A 22,591-nucleotide genomic window follows, 5' to 3' on the forward strand; every position below is an offset into this window, starting at 1 on the left:
ATGCACGGCTCCTCGTTAGTATAGTGGACCGTATCTCCGCCTGTCACGCGGAAGACCGGGGTTCGATTCCCCGACGGGGAGAGCTGGTTCTTTTCGTCTTCCGAATGATCCATCCAAAATGTTTGGTTGGAGTCGCAGGTCACAGAAGGAGTTCTGCTTCGACGTCAGCCCGAGCCAAAGGACATGCGTTGGCCGGGAATCGAACCCGGGTCAACTGCTTGGAAGGCAGCTATGCTCACCACTATACCACCAACGCAGGCGGAAGTAAGTAGCTTTATTGACGCACTGTGTTCCTAATAAATGTTGTTCAGTTGCATTGACACAATACTTTTTGTTTAAAGCGCAATTAAAAAAAAAAAAAAAAAAAAAAGAGTCCAAACACAGAGGGAGTTCTGCTTCGACGTCAGCCCGAGCCAAAGCATATGCGTTGGCCGGGAATCGAATCCGGGGTCAACTGCTTGGAAGGCAGCTATGCTCACCACTATACCACCAACGCAGTCAGCAGTCAGCAACTTGCGCCGTCACTAAGAAGGCTCGAAGTGCACGAGTCGCCGATAGGGCTAGAGGAGCAGATGAGATCTTTGTTTGGACCCGTCACTAAAGAGAGCCTTCAAGAATTTGCATCCCGTCACGTACAAGAAAGCGCTGCCTTCCCATCTGGCTAAATAAACACGAAGTGGTCAAACGCAGAGAGTGCCTATTCAGACGACGACCAGTGGCAAGCCCTCTCGCAGCATGCTGTCGGAGGGTCAAACTGATTCTGCTCTTGACATTTCGATGTAGCTCTGCTGTGAGCAGAGCACCCAAAAATACAGGTCACTCGCAAAAGTTCCCCTCCACGGAAATCTTTAGTAAAAGGCGAAAGATTTATGCGACAATGAAGAGAAACTCGAGCTGTGTCTCCAAACCCTCGGGCCTGTGCGCTGCCTCTGTTAAACTACTACGCTCGCCAAGGGTCATCAAGGGTGACAATGCCTGCCCACATGTGTTTCGTCAGCACCCCCCCCCCTACTCCAAAAGGGAGGAGTAAAACTCAAAAAAGTCCTCTCTGTCCACCAATAACCAAAAGCCCAATCAAGGCAATCTCTTTCTCATGCCTCTATCTGAAAAGTTGGATAAAATCTTATATGAAAAAAAAGTCTTTTAAAGAAATCCCTTATTCCGAGGTCACCGTAGCCACCAGATCCAGTCTGTATCCGCTTCAGTCAATCGGATCCAGTCCGTATCCAGAGAAGATGGTGGATCAACACCTAGAAAGGACCTCTATGGCCCAGAAACACAGCGGAGACCGTGACAACTAGATGAGCCGCAGATACAAATCCCCTGTAAAGACCACCTGGACAAGACCACAGGAAACAGATGATTCTTCTGCACAGTCTGACATTCCTGCAGCCTGGAGCTGATCTACTGGTTTCGTCTGACAAGGGGAGAACTGTCTCCCCGACTGAGCCTGGTTTCTCACCGGGTTTTTTCTCCATCCTTTCACCGATCGAGTTTTGGTTTCTTCCCTCTGTCGCTTCTGGCAGGCGGAGCTGGGGACACTTCATGTACAGCGATATCGTTGACTTGATTGCAAATTATTGCACAGATACTATTTAAACTGAACTTAGCTGAATGATGTCATCAAAGAGTTCAATAACGAAATGCCTTTAACTGTCATTTTGCTTTTTGACGCACTGTGTTCCTAATTAATGTTGTTCAGTTGCATTGACACAATACTTTTTGTTTAAAGCGCAATTAAAAAAAAAAAAAAAAAAAAAGAGTCCAAACAATGACCCCTGCTACGGGTAGTGTTGCAAGTGTTATGCGACTTCAGCTAATGATGGGTCCATCCGAAATTATTCCATCCAAAAGTTTTGGGTGGAGGCACAGGTCACAGAGGGAGTTCTGCTTCGACGTCAGCCCGAGCCAAAGGACATGCGTTGGCCGGGAATCGAATCCGGGTCAACTGCTTGGAAGGCAGCTATGCTCACCACTATACCACCAACGCAGTCAGCAGTCAGCAACTTGCGCCGTCACTAAGAAGGCTCGAAGTGCACGAGTCGCCGATAGGGCTAGAGGAGCAGATGAGATCTTTGTTTGGACCCGTCACTAAAGAGAGCCTTCAAGAATTTGCATCCCGTCACGTACAAGAAAGCGCTGCCTTCCCATCCGGCTAAATAAACACGAAGTGGTCAAACGCAGAGAGTGCCTATTCAGACGATGACCAGTGGCAAGCCCTCTCGCAGCATGCTGCCGGACGGTCAAACTGATTCTGCTCTTGACATTTCGATGTAGCTCTGCTGTGAGCAGAGCACCCAAAAATACAGGTCACTCGCAAAAGTTCCCCTCCACGGAAATCTTTAGTAAAAGGCGAAAGATTTATGCGACAATGAAGAGAAACTCGAGCTGTGTCTCCAAACCCTCGGGCCTGTGCGCTGCCTCTGTTAAACTACTACGCTCGCCAAGGGTCATCAAGGGTGACAATGCCTGCCCACATGTGTTTCGTCAGCACCCCCCCCCCCCCCTACTCCAAAAGGGAGGAGTAAAACTCAAAAAAGTCCTCTCGGTCCACCAATAACCAAAAGTCCAATCAAGGCAATCTCTTTCTCATGCCTCTATCTGAAAAGTTGGATAAAATCTTATATGAAAAAAAAAGTCTTTTAAAGAAATCCCTTATTCCGAGGTCACCGTAGCCACCAGATCCAGTCTGTATCCGCTTCAGTCAATCGGATCCAGTCCGTATCCAGAGAAGATGGTGGATCAACACCTAGAAAGGACCTCTATGGCCCAGAAACACAGCGGAGACCGTGACAACTAGATGAGCCGCAGATACAAATCCCCTGTAAAGACCACCTGGACAAGACCACAGGAAACAGATGATTCTTCTGCACAGTCTGACATTCCTGCAGCCTGGAGCTGATCTACTGGTTTCGTCTGACAAGGGGAGAACTGTCTCCCCGACTGAGCCTGGTTTCTCACCGGGTTTTTTCTCCATCCTTTCACCGATCGAGTTTTGGTTTCTTCCCTCTGTCGCTTCTGGCAGGCGGAGCTGGGGACACTTCATGTACAGCGATATCGTTGACTTGATTGCAAATTATTGCACAGATACTATTTAAACTGAACTTAGCTGAATGATGTCATCAAAGAGTTCAATAACGAAATGCCTTTAACTGTCATTTTGCTTTTTGACGCACTGTGTTCCTAATTAATGTTGTTCAGTTGCATTGACGCAATACTTTTTGTTTAAAGCGCAATTTAAAAAAAAAAAAAAAAAAAAAAAAAGAGTCCAAAGAATGACCCCTGCTACGGGTAGTGTTCCAAGTGTTATGCGACTTCAGCTAATGATGGGTCCATCAGAAATTTTACGGTGCTAGGGCTGGGTCTGCGTCAGAAGAAGCCATGCATTGTTTAGTTATGTCAGTGCAGTGCCGTCAGTTGGGGGGGAAACGGCAGCATGCACGGCTCCTCGTTAGTATAGTGGACCGTATCTCCGCCTGTCACGCGGAAGACCGGGGTTCGATTCCCCGACGGGGAGAGCTGGTTCTTTTCGTCTTCCGAATGATCCATCCAAAATGTTTGGTTGGAGTCGCAGGTCACAGAAGGAGTTCTGCTTCGACGTCAGCCCGAGCCAAAGGACATGCGTTGGCCGGGAATCGAACCCGGGTCAACTGCTTGGAAGGCAGCTATGCTCACCACTATACCACCAACGCAGGCGGAAGTAAGTAGCTTTATTGACGCACTGTGTTCCTAATAAATGTTGTTCAGTTGCATTGACACAATACTTTTTGTTTAAAGCGCAATTAAAAAAAAAAAAAAAAAAAAAAAAGAGTCCAAACACAGAGGGAGTTCTGCTTCGACGTCAGCCCGAGCCAAAGCATATGCGTTGGCCGGGAATCGAATCCGGGGTCAACTGCTTGGAAGGCAGCTATGCTCACCACTATACCACCAACGCAGTCAGCAGTCAGCAACTTGCGCCGTCACTAAGAAGGCTCGAAGTGCACGAGTCGCCGATAGGGCTAGAGGAGCAGATGAGATCTTTGTTTGGACCCGTCACTAAAGAGAGCCTTCAAGAATTTGCATCCCGTCACGTACAAGAAAGCGCTGCCTTCCCATCCGGCTAAATAAACACGAAGTGGTCAAACGCAGAGAGTGCCTATTCAGACGACGACCAGTGGCAAGCCCTCTCGCAGCATGCTGTCGGAGGGTCAAACTGATTCTGCTCTTGACATTTCGATGTAGCTCTGCTGTGAGCAGAGCACCCAAAAATACAGGTCACTCGCAAAAGTTCCCCTCCACGGAAATCTTTAGTAAAAGGCGAAAGATTTATGCGACAATGAAGAGAAACTCGAGCTGTGTCTCCAAACCCTCGGGCCTGTGCGCTGCCTCTGTTAAACTACTACGCTCGCCAAGGGTCATCAAGGGTGACAATGCCTGCCCACATGTGTTTCGTCAGCACCCCCCCCCCCCTACTCCAAAAGGGAGGAGTAAAACTCAAAAAAGTCCTCTCTGTCCACCAATAACCAAAAGCCCAATCAAGGCAATCTCTTTCTCATGCCTCTATCTGAAAAGTTGGATAAAATCTTATATGAAAAAAAAAGTCTTTTAAAGAAATCCCTTATTCCGAGGTCACCGTAGCCACCAGATCCAGTCTGTATCCGCTTCAGTCAATCGGATCCAGTCCGTATCCAGAGAAGATGGTGGATCAACACCTAGAAAGGACCTCTATGGCCCAGAAACACAGCGGAGACCGTGACAACTAGATGAGCCGCAGATACAAATCCCCTGTAAAGACCACCTGGACAAGACCACAGGAAACAGATGATTCTTCTGCACAGTCTGACATTCCTGCAGCCTGGAGCTGATCTACTGGTTTCGTCTGACAAGGGGAGAACTGTCTCCCCGACTGAGCCTGGTTTCTCACCGGGTTTTTTCTCCATCCTTTCACCGATCGAGTTTTGGTTTCTTCCCTCTGTCGCTTCTGGCAGGCGGAGCTGGGGACACTTCATGTACAGCGATATCGTTGACTTGATTGCAAATTATTGCACAGATACTATTTAAACTGAACTTAGCTGAATGATGTCATCAAAGAGTTCAATAACGAAATGCCTTTAACTGTCATTTTGCTTTTTGACGCACTGTGTTCCTAATTAATGTTGTTCAGTTGCATTGACGCAATACTTTTTGTTTAAAGCGCAATTTAAAAAAAAAAAAAAAAAAAAAAAAAGAGTCCAAAGAATGACCCCTGCTACGGGTAGTGTTCCAAGTGTTATGCGACTTCAGCTAATGATGGGTCCATCAGAAATTTTACGGTGCTAGGGCTGGGTCTGCGTCAGAAGAAGCCATGCATTGTTTAGTTATGTCAGTGCAGTGCCGTCAGTTGGGGGGGAAACGGCAGCATGCACGGCTCCTCGTTAGTATAGTGGACCGTATCTCCGCCTGTCACGCGGAAGACCGGGGTTCGATTCCCCGACGGGGAGAGCTGGTTCTTTTCGTCTTCCGAATGATCCATCCAAAATGTTTGGTTGGAGTCGCAGGTCACAGAAGGAGTTCTGCTTCGACGTCAGCCCGAGCCAAAGGACATGCGTTGGCCGGGAATCGAACCCGGGTCAACTGCTTGGAAGGCAGCTATGCTCACCACTATACCACCAACGCAGGCGGAAGTAAGTAGCTTTATTGACGCACTGTGTTCCTAATAAATGTTGTTCAGTTGCATTGACACAATACTTTTTGTTTAAAGCGCAATTAAAAAAAAAAAAAAAAAAAAAAAAGAGTCCAAACACAGAGGGAGTTCTGCTTCGACGTCAGCCCGAGCCAAAGCATATGCGTTGGCCGGGAATCGAATCCGGGGTCAACTGCTTGGAAGGCAGCTATGCTCACCACTATACCACCAACGCAGTCAGCAGTCAGCAACTTGCGCCGTCACTAAGAAGGCTCGAAGTGCACGAGTCGCCGATAGGGCTAGAGGAGCAGATGAGATCTTTGTTTGGACCCGTCACTAAAGAGAGCCTTCAAGAATTTGCATCCCGTCACGTACAAGAAAGCGCTGCCTTCCCATCCGGCTAAATAAACACGAAGTGGTCAAACGCAGAGAGTGCCTATTCAGACGACGACCAGTGGCAAGCCCTCTCGCAGCATGCTGTCGGAGGGTCAAACTGATTCTGCTCTTGACATTTCGATGTAGCTCTGCTGTGAGCAGAGCACCCAAAAATACAGGTCACTCGCAAAAGTTCCCCTCCACGGAAATCTTTAGTAAAAGGCGAAAGATTTATGCGACAATGAAGAGAAACTCGAGCTGTGTCTCCAAACCCTCGGGCCTGTGCGCTGCCTCTGTTAAACTACTACGCTCGCCAAGGGTCATCAAGGGTGACAATGCCTGCCCACATGTGTTTCGTCAGCACCCCCCCCCCCCCCTACTCCAAAAGGGAGGAGTAAAACTCAAAAAAGTCCTCTCTGTCCACCAATAACCAAAAGCCCAATCAAGGCAATCTCTTTCTCATGCCTCTATCTGAAAAGTTGGATAAAATCTTATATGAAAAAAAAAGTCTTTTAAAGAAATCCCTTATTCCGAGGTCACCGTAGCCACCAGATCCAGTCTGTATCCGCTTCAGTCAATCGGATCCAGTCCGTATCCAGAGAAGATGGTGGATCAACACCTAGAAAGGACCTCTATGGCCCAGAAACACAGCGGAGACCGTGACAACTAGATGAGCCGCAGATACAAATCCCCTGTAAAGACCACCTGGACAAGACCACAGGAAACAGATGATTCTTCTGCACAGTCTGACATTCCTGCAGCCTGGAGCTGATCTACTGGTTTCGTCTGACAAGGGGAGAACTGTCTCCCCGACTGAGCCTGGTTTCTCACCGGGTTTTTTCTCCATCCTTTCACCGATCGAGTTTTGGTTTCTTCCCTCTGTCGCTTCTGGCAGGCGGAGCTGGGGACACTTCATGTACAGCGATATCGTTGACTTGATTGCAAATTATTGCACAGATACTATTTAAACTGAACTTAGCTGAATGATGTCATCAAAGAGTTCAATAACGAAATGCCTTTAACTGTCATTTTGCTTTTTGACGCACTGTGTTCCTAATTAATGTTGTTCAGTTGCATTGACACAATACTTTTTGTTTAAAGCGCAATTAAAAAAAAAAAAAAAAAAAAGAGTCCAAACAATGACCCCTGCTACGGGTAGTGTTGCAAGTGTTATGCGACTTCAGCTAATGATGGGTCCATCCGAAATTATTCCATCCAAAAGTTTTGGGTGGAGGCACAGGTCACAGAGGGAGTTCTGCTTCGACGTCAGCCCGAGCCAAAGGACATGCGTTGGCCGGGAATCGAATCCGGGTCAACTGCTTGGAAGGCAGCTATGCTCACCACTATACCACCAACGCAGTCAGCAGTCAGCAACTTGCGCCGTCACTAAGAAGGCTCGAAGTGCACGAGTCGCCGATAGGGCTAGAGGAGCAGATGAGATCTTTGTTTGGACCCGTCACTAAAGAGAGCCTTCAAGAATTTGCATCCCGTCACGTACAAGAAAGCGCTGCCTTCCCATCCGGCTAAATAAACACGAAGTGGTCAAACGCAGAGAGTGCCTATTCAGACGATGACCAGTGGCAAGCCCTCTCGCAGCATGCTGCCGGACGGTCAAACTGATTCTGCTCTTGACATTTCGATGTAGCTCTGCTGTGAGCAGAGCACCCAAAAATACAGGTCACTCGCAAAAGTTCCCCTCCACGGAAATCTTTAGTAAAAGGCGAAAGATTTATGCGACAATGAAGAGAAACTCGAGCTGTGTATCCAAACCCTCGGGCCTGTGCGCTGCCTCTGTTAAACTACTACGCTCGCCAAGGGTCATCAAGGGTGACAATGCCTGCCCACATGTGTTTCGTCAGCACCCCCCCCCCCCCTACTCCAAAAGGGAGGAGTAAAACTCAAAAAAGTCCTCTCGGTCCACCAATAACCAAAAGTCCAATCAAGGCAATCTCTTTCTCATGCCTCTATCTGAAAAGTTGGATAAAATCTTATATGAAAAAAAAAGTCTTTTAAAGAAATCCCTTATTCCGAGGTCACCGTAGCCACCAGATCCAGTCTGTATCCGCTTCAGTCAATCGGATCCAGTCCGTATCCAGAGAAGATGGTGGATCAACACCTAGAAAGGACCTCTATGGCCCAGAAACACAGCGGAGACCGTGACAACTAGATGAGCCGCAGATACAAATCCCCTGTAAAGACCACCTGGACAAGACCACAGGAAACAGATGATTCTTCTGCACAGTCTGACATTCCTGCAGCCTGGAGCTGATCTACTGGTTTCGTCTGACAAGGGGAGAACTGTCTCCCCGACTGAGCCTGGTTTCTCACCGGGTTTTTTCTCCATCCTTTCACCGATCGAGTTTTGGTTTCTTCCCTCTGTCGCTTCTGGCAGGCGGAGCTGGGGACACTTCATGTACAGCGATATCGTTGACTTGATTGCAAATTATTGCACAGATACTATTTAAACTGAACTTAGCTGAATGATGTCATCAAAGAGTTCAATAACGAAATGCCTTTAACTGTCATTTTGCTTTTTGACGCACTGTGTTCCTAATTAATGTTGTTCAGTTGCATTGACACAATACTTTTTGTTTAAAGCGCAATTAAAAAAAAAAAAAAAAAAAAGAGTCCAAACAATGACCCCTGCTACGGGTAGTGTTGCAAGTGTTATGCGACTTCAGCTAATGATGGGTCCATCCGAAATTATTCCATCCAAAAGTTTTGGGTGGAGGCACAGGTCACAGAGGGAGTTCTGCTTCGACGTCAGCCCGAGCCAAAGGACATGCGTTGGCCGGGAATCGAATCCGGGTCAACTGCTTGGAAGGCAGCTATGCTCACCACTATACCACCAACGCAGTCAGCAGTCAGCAACTTGCGCCGTCACTAAGAAGGCTCGAAGTGCACGAGTCGCCGATAGGGCTAGAGGAGCAGATGAGATCTTTGTTTGGACCCGTCACTAAAGAGAGCCTTCAAGAATTTGCATCCCGTCACGTACAAGAAAGCGCTGCCTTCCCATCCGGCTAAATAAACACGAAGTGGTCAAACGCAGAGAGTGCCTATTCAGACGATGACCAGTGGCAAGCCCTCTCGCAGCATGCTGCCGGACGGTCAAACTGATTCTGCTCTTGACATTTCGATGTAGCTCTGCTGTGAGCAGAGCACCCAAAAATACAGGTCACTCGCAAAAGTTCCCCTCCACGGAAATCTTTAGTAAAAGGCGAAAGATTTATGCGACAATGAAGAGAAACTCGAGCTGTGTATCCAAACCCTCGGGCCTGTGCGCTGCCTCTGTTAAACTACTACGCTCGCCAAGGGTCATCAAGGGTGACAATGCCTGCCCACATGTGTTTCGTCAGCACCCCCCCCCCCCCCTACTCCAAAAGGGAGGAGTAAAACTCAAAAAAGTCCTCTCGGTCCACCAATAACCAAAAGTCCAATCAAGGCAATCTCTTTCTCATGCCTCTATCTGAAAAGTTGGATAAAATCTTATATGAAAAAAAAAGTCTTTTAAAGAAATCCCTTATTCCGAGGTCACCGTAGCCACCAGATCCAGTCTGTATCCGCTTCAGTCAATCGGATCCAGTCCGTATCCAGAGAAGATGGTGGATCAACACCTAGAAAGGACCTCTATGGCCCAGAAACACAGCGGAGACCGTGACAACTAGATGAGCCGCAGATACAAATCCCCTGTAAAGACCACCTGGACAAGACCACAGGAAACAGATGATTCTTCTGCACAGTCTGACATTCCTGCAGCCTGGAGCTGATCTACTGGTTTCGTCTGACAAGGGGAGAACTGTCTCCCCGACTGAGCCTGGTTTCTCACCGGGTTTTTTCTCCATCCTTTCACCGATCGAGTTTTGGTTTCTTCCCTCTGTCGCTTCTGGCAGGCGGAGCTGGGGACACTTCATGTACAGCGATATCGTTGACTTGATTGCAAATTATTGCACAGATACTATTTAAACTGAACTTAGCTGAATGATGTCATCAAAGAGTTCAATAACGAAATGCCTTTAACTGTCATTTTGCTTTTTGACGCACTGTGTTCCTAATTAATGTTGTTCAGTTGCATTGACGCAATACTTTTTGTTTAAAGCGCAATTTAAAAAAAAAAAAAAAAAAAAAAAAAGAGTCCAAAGAATGACCCCTGCTACGGGTAGTGTTCCAAGTGTTATGCGACTTCAGCTAATGATGGGTCCATCAGAAATTTTACGGTGCTAGGGCTGGGTCTGCGTCAGAAGAAGCCATGCATTGTTTAGTTATGTCAGTGCAGTGCCGTCAGTTGGGGGGGAAACGGCAGCATGCACGGCTCCTCGTTAGTATAGTGGACCGTATCTCCGCCTGTCACGCGGAAGACCGGGGTTCGATTCCCCGACGGGGAGAGCTGGTTCTTTTCGTCTTCCGAATGATCCATCCAAAATGTTTGGTTGGAGTCGCAGGTCACAGAAGGAGTTCTGCTTCGACGTCAGCCCGAGCCAAAGGACATGCGTTGGCCGGGAATCGAACCCGGGTCAACTGCTTGGAAGGCAGCTATGCTCACCACTATACCACCAACGCAGGCGGAAGTAAGTAGCTTTATTGACGCACTGTGTTCCTAATAAATGTTGTTCAGTTGCATTGACACAATACTTTTTGTTTAAAGCGCAATTAAAAAAAAAAAAAAAAAAAAAAAGAGTCCAAAACACAGCGGAGACCGTGACAACTAGATGAGCCGCAGATACAAATCCCCTGTAAAGACCACCTGGACAAGACCACAGGAAACAGATGATTCTTCTGCACAGTCTGACATTCCTGCAGCCTGGAGCTGATCTACTGGTTTCGTCTGACAAGGGGAGAACTGTCTCCCCGACTGAGCCTGGTTTCTCACCGGGTTTTTTCTCCATCCTTTCACCGATCGAGTTTTGGTTTCTTCCCTCTGTCGCTTCTGGCAGGCGGAGCTGGGGACACTTCATGCACAGCGATATCGTTGACTTGATTGCAAATTATTGCACAGATACTATTTAAACTGAACTTAGCTGAATGATGTCATCAAAGAGTTCAATAACGAAATGCCTTTAACTGTCATTTTGCTTTTTGATGCACTGTGTTCCTAATTAATGTTGTTCAGTTGCATTGACGCAATACTTTTTGTTTAAAGCGCAATTTAAAAAAAAAAAAAAAAAAAAAAAAAGAGTCCAAAGAATGACCCCTGCTACGGGTAGTGTTCCAAGTGTTATGCGACTTCAGCTAATGATGGGTCCATCAGAAATTTTACGGTGCTAGGGCTGGGTCTGCGTCAGAAGAAGCCATGCATTGTTTAGTTATGTCAGTGCAGTGCCGTCAGTTGGGGGGGAAACGGCAGCATGCACGGCTCCTCGTTAGTATAGTGGACCGTATCTCCGCCTGTCACGCGGAAGACCGGGGTTCGATTCCCCGACGGGGAGAGCTGGTTCTTTTCGTCTTCCGAATGATCCATCCAAAATGTTTGGTTGGAGTCGCAGGTCACAGAAGGAGTTCTGCTTCGAAGTCAGCCCGAGCCAAAGGACATGCGTTGACCGGGAATCGAACCCGGGTCAACTGCTTGGAAGGCAGCTATGCTCACCACTATACCACCAACGCAGGCGGAAGTAAGTAGCTTTATTGACGCACTGTGTTCCTAATAAATGTTGTTCAGTTGCATTGACACAATACTTTTTGTTTAAAGCGCAATTAAAAAAAAAAAAAAAAAAAAAAGAGTCCAAAACACAGCGGAGACCGTGACAACTAGATGAGCCGCAGATACAAATCCCCTGTAAAGACCACCTGGACAAGACCACAGGAAACAGATGATTCTTCTGCACAGTCTGACATTCCTGCAGCCTGGAGCTGATCTGCTGGTTTCGTCTGACAAGGGGAGAACTGTCTCCCCGACTGAGCCTGGTTTCTCACCGGCTTTTTTCTCCATCCTTTCACCGATCGAGTTTTGGTTTCTTCCCTCTGTCGCTTCTGGCAGGCGGAGCTGGGGACACTTCATGTACAGCGATATCGTTGACTTGATTGCAAATTATTGCACAGATACTATTTAAACTGAACTTAGCTGAATGATGTCATCAAAGAGTTCAATAACGAAATGCCTTTAACTGTCATTTTGCTTTTTGACGCACTGTGTTCCTAATTAATGTTGTTCAGTTGCATTGACACAATACTTTTTGTTTAAAGCGCAAAGCGTAGCAATTAAAAAAAAAAAAAGAGTCCAAACAATGACCCCTGCTACGGGTAGTGTTGCAAGTGTTATGCGACTTCAGCTAATGATGGGTCCATCCGAAATTATTCCATCCAAAAGTTTTGGGTGGAGGCACAGGTCACAGAGGGAGTTCTGCTTCGACGTCAGCCCGAGCCAAAGGACATGCGTTGGCCGGGAATCGAATCCGGGTCAACTGCTTGGAAGGCAGCTATGCTCACCACTATACCACCAACGCAGTCAGCAGTCAGCAACTTGCGCCGTCACTAAGAAGGCTCGAAGTGCACGAGTCGCCGATAGGGCTAGAGGAGCAGATGAGATCTTTGTTTGGACCCGTCACTAAAGAGAGCCTTCAAGAATTTGCATCCCGTCACGTACAAGAAAGCGCTGCCTTCCCATCCGGCTAAATAAACACGAAGTGGTCAAACGCAGAGAGTGCCTATTCAGACGATGACCAGTGGCAAGCCCTCTCGCAGCATGCTGCCGGACGGTCAAACTGATTCTGCTCTTGACATTTCGATGTAGCTCTGCTGTGAGCAGAGCACCCAAAAATACAGGTCACTCGCAAAAGTTCCCCTCCACGGAAATCTTTAGTAAAAGGCGAAAGATTTATGCGACAATGAAGAGAAACTCGAGCTGTGTATCCAAACCCTCGGGCCTGTGCGCTGCCTCTGTTAAACTACTACGCTCGCCAAGGGTCATCAAGGGTGACAATGCCTGCCCACATGTGTTTCGTCAGCACCCCCCCCCCCCTACTCCAAAAGGGAGGAGTAAAACTCAAAAAAGTCCTCTCGGTCCACCAATAACCAAAAGTCCAATCAAGGCAATCTCTTTCTCATGCCTCTATCTGAAAAGTTGGATAAAATCTTATATGAAAAAAAAAGTCTTTTAAAGAAATCCCTTATTCCGAGGTCACCGTAGCCACCAGATCCAGTCTGTATCCGCTTCAGTCAATCGGATCCAGTCCGTATCCAGAGAAGATGGTGGATCAACACCTAGAAAGGACCTCTATGGCCCAGAAACACAGCGGAGACCGTGACAACTAGATGAGCCGCAGATACAAATCCCCTGTAAAGACCACCTGGACAAGACCACAGGAAACAGATGATTCTTCTGCACAGTCTGACATTCCTGCAGCCTGGAGCTGATCTACTGGTTTCGTCTGACAAGGGGAGAACTGTCTCCCCGACTGAGCCTGGTTTCTCACCGGGTTTTTTCTCCATCCTTTCACCGATCGAGTTTTGGTTTCTTCCCTCTGTCGCTTCTGGCAGGCGGAGCTGGGGACACTTCATGTACAGCGATATCGTTGACTTGATTGCAAATTATTGCACAGATACTATTTAAACTGAACTTAGCTGAATGATGTCAATCAAAGAGTTCAATAACGAAATGCCTTTAACTGTCATTTTGCTTTTTGACGCACTGTGTTCCTAATTAATGTTGTTCAGTTGCATTGACACAATACTTTTTGTTTAAAGCGCAATTAAAAAAAAAAAAAAAAAAAAGAGTCCAAACAATGACCCCTGCTACGGGTAGTGTTGCAAGTGTTATGCGACTTCAGCTAATGATGGGTCCATCCGAAATTATTCCATCCAAAAGTTTTGGGTGGAGGCACAGGTCACAGAGGGAGTTCTGCTTCGACGTCAGCCCGAGCCAAAGGACATGCGTTGGCCGGGAATCGAATCCGGGTCAACTGCTTGGAAGGCAGCTATGCTCACCACTATACCACCAACGCAGTCAGCAGTCAGCAACTTGCGCCGTCACTAAGAAGGCTCGAAGTGCACGAGTCGCCGATAGGGCTAGAGGAGCAGATGAGATCTTTGTTTGGACCCGTCACTAAAGAGAGCCTTCAAGAATTTGCATCCCGTCACGTACAAGAAAGCGCTGCCTTCCCATCCGGCTAAATAAACACGAAGTGGTCAAACGCAGAGAGTGCCTATTCAGACGATGACCAGTGGCAAGCCCTCTCGCAGCATGCTGCCGGACGGTCAAACTGATTCTGCTCTTGACATTTCGATGTAGCTCTGCTGTGAGCAGAGCACCCAAAAATACAGGTCACTCGCAAAAGTTCCCCTCCACGGAAATCTTTAGTAAAAGGCGAAAGATTTATGCGACAATGAAGAGAAACTCGAGCTGTGTATCCAAACCCTCGGGCCTGTGCGCTGCCTCTGTTAAACTACTACGCTCGCCAAGGGTCATCAAGGGTGACAATGCCTGCCCACATGTGTTTCGTCAGCACCCCCCCCCCCCCCTACTCCAAAAGGGAGGAGTAAAACTCAAAAAAGTCCTCTCGGTCCACCAATAACCAAAAGTCCAATCAAGGCAATCTCTTTCTCATGCCTCTATCTGAAAAGTTGGATAAAATCTTATATGAAAAAAAAAGTCTTTTAAAGAAATCCCTTATTCCGAGGTCACCGTAGCCACCAGATCCAGTCTGTATCCGCTTCAGTCAATCGGATCCAGTCCGTATCCAGAGAAGATGGTGGATCAACACCTAGAAAGGACCTCTATGGCCCAGAAACACAGCGGAGACCGTGACAACTAGATGAGCCGCAGATACAAATCCCCTGTAAAGACCACCTGGACAAGACCACAGGAAACAGATGATTCTTCTGCACAGTCTGACATTCCTGCAGCCTGGAGCTGATCTACTGGTTTCGTCTGACAAGGGGAGAACTGTCTCCCCGACTGAGCCTGGTTTCTCACCGGGTTTTTTCTCCATCCTTTCACCGATCGAGTTTTGGTTTCTTCCCTCTGTCGCTTCTGGCAGGCGGAGCTGGGGACACTTCATGTACAGCGATATCGTTGACTTGATTGCAAATTATTGCACAGATACTATTTAAACTGAACTTAGCTGAATGATGTCATCAAAGAGTTCAATAACGAAATGCCTTTAACTGTCATTTTGCTTTTTGACGCACTGTGTTCCTAATTAATGTTGTTCAGTTGCATTGACACAATACTTTTTGTTTAAAGCGCAATTAAAAAAAAAAAAAAAAAAAAGAGTCCAAACAATGACCCCTGCTACGGGTAGTGTTGCAAGTGTTATGCGACTTCAGCTAATGATGGGTCCATCCGAAATTATTCCATCCAAAAGTTTTGGGTGGAGGCACAGGTCACAGAGGGAGTTCTGCTTCGACGTCAGCCCGAGCCAAAGGACATGCGTTGGCCGGGAATCGAATCCGGGTCAACTGCTTGGAAGGCAGCTATGCTCACCACTATACCACCAACGCAGTCAGCAGTCAGCAACTTGCGCCGTCACTAAGAAGGCTCGAAGTGCACGAGTCGCCGATAGGGCTAGAGGAGCAGATGAGATCTTTGTTTGGACCCGTCACTAAAGAGAGCCTTCAAGAATTTGCATCCCGTCACGTACAAGAAAGCGCTGCCTTCCCATCCGGCTAAATAAACACGAAGTGGTCAAACGCAGAGAGTGCCTATTCAGACGATGACCAGTGGCAAGCCCTCTCGCAGCATGCTGCCGGACGGTCAAACTGATTCTGCTCTTGACATTTCGATGTAGCTCTGCTGTGAGCAGAGCACCCAAAAATACAGGTCACTCGCAAAAGTTCCCCTCCACGGAAATCTTTAGTAAAAGGCGAAAGATTTATGCGACAATGAAGAGAAACTCGAGCTGTGTATCCAAACCCTCGGGCCTGTGCGCTGCCTCTGTTAAACTACTACGCTCGCCAAGGGTCATCAAGGGTGACAATGCCTGCCCACATGTGTTTCGTCAGCACCCCCCCCCCCCCCTACTCCAAAAGGGAGGAGTAAAACTCAAAAAAGTCCTCTCGGTCCACCAATAACCAAAAGTCCAATCAAGGCAATCTCTTTCTCATGCCTCTATCTGAAAAGTTGGATAAAATCTTATATGAAAAAAAAAGTCTTTTAAAGAAATCCCTTATTCCGAGGTCACCGTAGCCACCAGATCCAGTCTGTATCCGCTTCAGTCAATCGGATCCAGTCCGTATCCAGAGAAGATGGTGGATCAACACCTAGAAAGGACCTCTATGGCCCAGAAACACAGCGGAGACCGTGACAACTAGATGAGCCGCAGATACAAATCCCCTGTAAAGACCACCTGGACAAGACCACAGGAAACAGATGATTCTTCTGCACAGTCTGACATTCCTGCAGCCTGGAGCTGATCTACTGGTTTCGTCTGACAAGGGGAGAACTGTCTCCCCGACTGAGCCTGGTTTCTCACCGGGTTTTTTCTCCATCCTTTCACCGATCGAGTTTTGGTTTCTTCCCTCTGTCGCTTCTGGCAGGCGGAGCTGGGGACACTTCATGTACAGCGATATCGTTGACTTGATTGCAAATTATTGCACAGATACTATTTAAACTGAACTTAGCTGAATGATGTCATCAAAGAGTTCAATAACGAAATGCCTTTAACTGTCATTTTGCTTTTTGACGCACTGTGTTCCTAATTAATGTTGTTCAGTTGCATTGACGCAATACTTTTTGTTTAAAGCGCAATTTAAAAAAAAAAAAAAAAAAAAAAAAAGAGTCCAAAGAATGACCCCTGCTACGGGTAGTGTTCCAAGTGTTATGCGACTTCAGCTAATGATGGGTCCATCAGAAATTTTACGGTGCTAGGGCTGGGTCTGCGTCAGAAGAAGCCATGCATTGTTTAGTTATGTCAGTGCAGTGCCGTCAGTTGGGGGGGAAACGGCAGCATGCACGGCTCCTCGTTAGTATAGTGGACCGTATCTCCGCCTGTCACGCGGAAGACCGGGGTTCGATTCCCCGACGGGGAGAGCTGGTTCTTTTCGTCTTCCGAATGATCCATCCAAAATGTTTGGTTGGAGTCGCAGGTCACAGAAGGAGTTCTGCTTCGACGTCAGCCCGAGCCAAAGGACATGCGTTGGCCGGGAATCGAACCCGGGTCAACTGCTTGGAAGGCAGCTATGCTCACCACTATACCACCAACGCAGGCGGAAGTAAGTAGCTTTATTGACGCACTGTGTTCCTAATAAATGTTGTTCAGTTGCATTGACACAATACTTTTTGTTTAAAGCGCAATTAAAAAAAAAAAAAAAAAAAAAAAGAGTCCAAAACACAGCGGAGACCGTGACAACTAGATGAGCCGCAGATACAAATCCCCTGTAAAGACCACCTGGACAAGACCACAGGAAACAGATGATTCTTCTGCACAGTCTGACATTCCTGCAGCCTGGAGCTGATCTACTGGTTTCGTCTGACAAGGGGAGAACTGTCTCCCCGACTGAGCCTGGTTTCTCACCGGGTTTTTTCTCCATCCTTTCACCGATCGAGTTTTGGTTTCTTCCCTCTGTCGCTTCTGGCAGGCGGAGCTGGGGACACTTCATGCACAGCGATATCGTTGACTTGATTGCAAATTATTGCACAGATACTATTTAAACTGAACTTAGCTGAATGATGTCATCAAAGAGTTCAATAACGAAATGCCTTTAACTGTCATTTTGCTTTTTGACGCACTGTGTTCCTAATTAATGTTGTTCAGTTGCATTGACGCAATACTTTTTGTTTAAAGCGCAATTTAAAAAAAAAAAAAAAAAAAAAAAAAGAGTCCAAAGAATGACCCCTGCTACGGGTAGTGTTCCAAGTGTTATGCGACTTCAGCTAATGATGGGTCCATCAGAAATTTTACGGTGCTAGGGCTGGGTCTGCGTCAGAAGAAGCCATGCATTGTTTAGTTATGTCAGTGCAGTGCCGTCAGTTGGGGGGGAAACGGCAGCATGCACGGCTCCTCGTTAGTATAGTGGACCGTATCTCCGCCTGTCACGCGGAAGACCGGGGTTCGATTCCCCGACGGGGAGAGCTGGTTCTTTTCGTCTTCCGAATGATCCATCCAAAATGTTTGGTTGGAGTCGCAGGTCACAGAAGGAGTTCTGCTTCGAAGTCAGCCCGAGCCAAAGGACATGCGTTGACCGGGAATCGAACCCGGGTCAACTGCTTGGAAGGCAGCTATGCTCACCACTATACCACCAACGCAGGCGGAAGTAAGTAGCTTTATTGACGCACTGTGTTCCTAATAAATGTTGTTCAGTTGCATTGACACAATACTTTTTGTTTAAAGCGCAATTAAAAAAAAAAAAAAAAAAAAAAGAGTCCAAAACACAGCGGAGACCGTGACAACTAGATGAGCCGCAGATACAAATCCCCTGTAAAGACCACCTGGACAAGACCACAGGAAACAGATGATTCTTCTGCACAGTCTGACATTCCTGCAGCCTGGAGCTGATCTGCTGGTTTCGTCTGACAAGGGGAGAACTGTCTCCCCGACTGAGCCTGGTTTCTCACCGGCTTTTTTCTCCATCCTTTCACCGATCGAGTTTTGGTTTCTTCCCTCTGTCGCTTCTGGCAGGCGGAGCTGGGGACACTTCATGTACAGCGATATCGTTGACTTGATTGCAAATTATTGCACAGATACTATTTAAACTGAACTTAGCTGAATGATGTCATCAAAGAGTTCAATAACGAAATGCCTTTAACTGTCATTTTGCTTTTTGACGCACTGTGTTCCTAATTAATGTTGTTCAGTTGCATTGACACAATACTTTTTGTTTAAAGCGCAAAGCGTAGCAATTAAAAAAAAAAAAAGAGTCCAAACAATGACCCCTGCTACGGGTAGTGTTGCAAGTGTTATGCGACTTCAGCTAATGATGGGTCCATCCGAAATTATTCCATCCAAAAGTTTTGGGTGGAGGCACAGGTCACAGAGGGAGTTCTGCTTCGACGTCAGCCCGAGCCAAAGGACATGCGTTGGCCGGGAATCGAATCCGGGTCAACTGCTTGGAAGGCAGCTATGCTCACCACTATACCACCAACGCAGTCAGCAGTCAGCAACTTGCGCCGTCACTAAGAAGGCTCGAAGTGCACGAGTCGCCGATAGGGCTAGAGGAGCAGATGAGATCTTTGTTTGGACCCGTCACTAAAGAGAGCCTTCAAGAATTTGCATCCCGTCACGTACAAGAAAGCGCTGCCTTCCCATCCGGCTAAATAAACACGAAGTGGTCAAACGCAGAGAGTGCCTATTCAGACGATGACCAGTGGCAAGCCCTCTCGCAGCATGCTGCCGGACGGTCAAACTGATTCTGCTCTTGACATTTCGATGTAGCTCTGCTGTGAGCAGAGCACCCAAAAATACAGGTCACTCGCAAAAGTTCCCCTCCACGGAAATCTTTAGTAAAAGGCGAAAGATTTATGCGACAATGAAGAGAAACTCGAGCTGTGTATCCAAACCCTCGGGCCTGTGCGCTGCCTCTGTTAAACTACTACGCTCGCCAAGGGTCATCAAGGGTGACAATGCCTGCCCACATGTGTTTCGTCAGCACCCCCCCCCCCCCTACTCCAAAAGGGAGGAGTAAAACTCAAAAAAGTCCTCTCGGTCCACCAATAACCAAAAGTCCAATCAAGGCAATCTCTTTCTCATGCCTCTATCTGAAAAGTTGGATAAAATCTTATATGAAAAAAAAAGTCTTTTAAAGAAATCCCTTATTCCGAGGTCACCGTAGCCACCAGATCCAGTCTGTATCCGCTTCAGTCAATCGGATCCAGTCCGTATCCAGAGAAGATGGTGGATCAACACCTAGAAAGGACCTCTATGGCCCAGAAACACAGCGGAGACCGTGACAACTAGATGAGCCGCAGATACAAATCCCCTGTAAAGACCACCTGGACAAGACCACAGGAAACAGATGATTCTTCTGCACAGTCTGACATTCCTGCAGCCTGGAGCTGATCTACTGGTTTCGTCTGACAAGGGGAGAACTGTCTCCCCGACTGAGCCTGGTTTCTCACCGGGTTTTTTCTCCATCCTTTCACCGATCGAGTTTTGGTTTCTTCCCTCTGTCGCTTCTGGCAGGCGGAGCTGGGGACACTTCATGTACAGCGATATCGTTGACTTGATTGCAAATTATTGCACAGATACTATTTAAACTGAACTTAGCTGAATGATGTCATCAAAGAGTTCAATAACGAAATGCCTTTAACTGTCATTTTGCTTTTTGACGCACTGTGTTCCTAATTAATGTTGTTCAGTTGCATTGACACAATACTTTTTGTTTAAAGCGCAATTAAAAAAAAAAAAAAAAAAAAGAGTCCAAACAATGACCCCTGCTACGGGTAGTGTTGCAAGTGTTATGCGACTTCAGCTAATGATGGGTCCATCCGAAATTATTCCATCCAAAAGTTTTGGGTGGAGGCACAGGTCACAGAGGGAGTTCTGCTTCGACGTCAGCCCGAGCCAAAGGACATGCGTTGGCCGGGAATCGAATCCGGGTCAACTGCTTGGAAGGCAGCTATGCTCACCACTATACCACCAACGCAGTCAGCAGTCAGCAACTTGCGCCGTCACTAAGAAGGCTCGAAGTGCACGAGTCGCCGATAGGGCTAGAGGAGCAGATGAGATCTTTGTTTGGACCCGTCACTAAAGAGAGCCTTCAAGAATTTGCATCCCGTCACGTACAAGAAAGCGCTGCCTTCCCATCCGGCTAAATAAACACGAAGTGGTCAAACGCAGAGAGTGCCTATTCAGACGATGACCAGTGGCAAGCCCTCTCGCAGCATGCTGCCGGACGGTCAAACTGATTCTGCTCTTGACATTTCGATGTAGCTCTGCTGTGAGCAGAGCACCCAAAAATACAGGTCACTCGCAAAAGTTCCCCTCCACGGAAATCTTTAGTAAAAGGCGAAAGATTTATGCGACAATGAAGAGAAACTCGAGCTGTGTATCCAAACCCTCGGGCCTGTGCGCTGCCTCTGTTAAACTACTACGCTCGCCAAGGGTCATCAAGGGTGACAATGCCTGCCCACATGTGTTTCGTCAGCACCCCCCCCCCCCCCTACTCCAAAAGGGAGGAGTAAAACTCAAAAAAGTCCTCTCGGTCCACCAATAACCAAAAGTCCAATCAAGGCAATCTCTTTCTCATGCCTCTATCTGAAAAGTTGGATAAAATCTTATATGAAAAAAAAAGTCTTTTAAAGAAATCCCTTATTCCGAGGTCACCGTAGCCACCAGATCCAGTCTGTATCCGCTTCAGTCAATCGGATCCAGTCCGTATCCAGAGAAGATGGTGGATCAACACCTAGAAAGGACCTCTATGGCCCAGAAACACAGCGGAGACCGTGACAACTAGATGAGCCGCAGATACAAATCCCCTGTAAAGACCACCTGGACAAGACCACAGGAAACAGATGATTCTTCTGCACAGTCTGACATTCCTGCAGCCTGGAGCTGATCTACTGGTTTCGTCTGACAAGGGGAGAACTGTCTCCCCGACTGAGCCTGGTTTCTCACCGGGTTTTTTCTCCATCCTTTCACCGATCGAGTTTTGGTTTCTTCCCTCTGTCGCTTCTGGCAGGCGGAGCTGGGGACACTTCATGTACAGCGATATCGTTGACTTGATTGCAAATTATTGCACAGATACTATTTAAACTGAACTTAGCTGAATGATGTCATCAAAGAGTTCAATAACGAAATGCCTTTAACTGTCATTTTGCTTTTTGACGCACTGTGTTCCTAATTAATGTTGTTCAGTTGCATTGACGCAATACTTTTTGTTTAAAGCGCAATTTAAAAAAAAAAAAAAAAAAAAAAAAAGAGTCCAAAGAATGACCCCTGCTACGGGTAGTGTTCCAAGTGTTATGCGACTTCAGCTAATGATGGGTCCATCAGAAATTTTACGGTGCTAGGGCTGGGTCTGCGTCAGAAGAAGCCATGCATTGTTTAGTTATGTCAGTGCAGTGCCGTCAGTTGGGGGGGAAACGGCAGCATGCACGGCTCCTCGTTAGTATAGTGGACCGTATCTCCGCCTGTCACGCGGAAGACCGGGGTTCGATTCCCCGACGGGGAGAGCTGGTTCTTTTCGTCTTCCGAATGATCCATCCAAAATGTTTGGTTGGAGTCGCAGGTCACAGAAGGAGTTCTGCTTCGACGTCAGCCCGAGCCAAAGGACATGCGTTGGCCGGGAATCGAACCCGGGTCAACTGCTTGGAAGGCAGCTATGCTCACCACTATACCACCAACGCAGGCGGAAGTAAGTAGCTTTATTGACGCACTGTGTTCCTAATAAATGTTGTTCAGTTGCATTGACACAATACTTTTTGTTTAAAGCGCAATTAAAAAAAAAAAAAAAAAAAAAAAGAGTCCAAAACACAGCGGAGACCGTGACAACTAGATGAGCCGCAGATACAAATCCCCTGTAAAGACCACCTGGACAAGACCACAGGAAACAGATGATTCTTCTGCACAGTCTGACATTCCTGCAGCCTGGAGCTGATCTACTGGTTTCGTCTGACAAGGGGAGAACTGTCTCCCCGACTGAGCCTGGTTTCTCACCGGGTTTTTTCTCCATCCTTTCACCGATCGAGTTTTGGTTTCTTCCCTCTGT

General features: G+C 47.3%; 11 non-coding genes across 11 annotated transcripts; all 11 read right to left on the bottom strand.

The window, feature by feature from the left end:
• Positions 1-781: 781 nt before the first annotated feature.
• LOC127980698 (U5 spliceosomal RNA) lies at positions 782-896 on the bottom strand. The gene has a single exon (XR_008159709.1). It is a non-coding gene; the product is annotated as a U5 spliceosomal RNA (small nuclear RNA).
• A 1,379-nt stretch (positions 897-2,275) lies between these two features.
• Positions 2,276-2,390, bottom strand: LOC127980700 (U5 spliceosomal RNA). The gene has a single exon (XR_008159710.1). It is a non-coding gene; the product is annotated as a U5 spliceosomal RNA (small nuclear RNA).
• A 1,829-nt stretch (positions 2,391-4,219) lies between these two features.
• LOC127980701 (U5 spliceosomal RNA) lies at positions 4,220-4,334 on the bottom strand. Its single transcript, XR_008159711.1, has one exon. It is a non-coding gene; the product is annotated as a U5 spliceosomal RNA (small nuclear RNA).
• Positions 4,335-6,161: 1,827 nt separating this feature from the next.
• LOC127980702 (U5 spliceosomal RNA) lies at positions 6,162-6,276 on the bottom strand. The gene has a single exon (XR_008159712.1). It is a non-coding gene; the product is annotated as a U5 spliceosomal RNA (small nuclear RNA).
• Positions 6,277-7,659: 1,383 nt separating this feature from the next.
• LOC127980704 (U5 spliceosomal RNA) lies at positions 7,660-7,774 on the bottom strand. Its single transcript, XR_008159714.1, has one exon. It is a non-coding gene; the product is annotated as a U5 spliceosomal RNA (small nuclear RNA).
• Positions 7,775-9,156: 1,382 nt separating this feature from the next.
• LOC127980705 (U5 spliceosomal RNA) lies at positions 9,157-9,271 on the bottom strand. Its single transcript, XR_008159716.1, has one exon. It is a non-coding gene; the product is annotated as a U5 spliceosomal RNA (small nuclear RNA).
• A 3,467-nt stretch (positions 9,272-12,738) lies between these two features.
• On the bottom strand, positions 12,739-12,853 carry LOC127980706 (U5 spliceosomal RNA). The gene has a single exon (XR_008159717.1). It is a non-coding gene; the product is annotated as a U5 spliceosomal RNA (small nuclear RNA).
• A 1,382-nt stretch (positions 12,854-14,235) lies between these two features.
• LOC127980707 (U5 spliceosomal RNA) lies at positions 14,236-14,350 on the bottom strand. Its single transcript, XR_008159718.1, has one exon. It is a non-coding gene; the product is annotated as a U5 spliceosomal RNA (small nuclear RNA).
• A 1,383-nt stretch (positions 14,351-15,733) lies between these two features.
• Positions 15,734-15,848, bottom strand: LOC127980708 (U5 spliceosomal RNA). The gene has a single exon (XR_008159719.1). It is a non-coding gene; the product is annotated as a U5 spliceosomal RNA (small nuclear RNA).
• A 3,467-nt stretch (positions 15,849-19,315) lies between these two features.
• LOC127980709 (U5 spliceosomal RNA) lies at positions 19,316-19,430 on the bottom strand. The gene has a single exon (XR_008159720.1). It is a non-coding gene; the product is annotated as a U5 spliceosomal RNA (small nuclear RNA).
• A 1,382-nt stretch (positions 19,431-20,812) lies between these two features.
• Positions 20,813-20,927, bottom strand: LOC127980711 (U5 spliceosomal RNA). Its single transcript, XR_008159721.1, has one exon. It is a non-coding gene; the product is annotated as a U5 spliceosomal RNA (small nuclear RNA).
• Between the last annotated feature and the right edge of the window lie 1,664 nt (positions 20,928-22,591).

Source organism: Carassius gibelio, chromosome B19 (assembly GCF_023724105.1).
Source record: "Carassius gibelio isolate Cgi1373 ecotype wild population from Czech Republic chromosome B19, carGib1.2-hapl.c, whole genome shotgun sequence".
NCBI classification, from domain to species: domain Eukaryota; kingdom Metazoa; phylum Chordata; class Actinopteri; order Cypriniformes; family Cyprinidae; genus Carassius; species Carassius gibelio.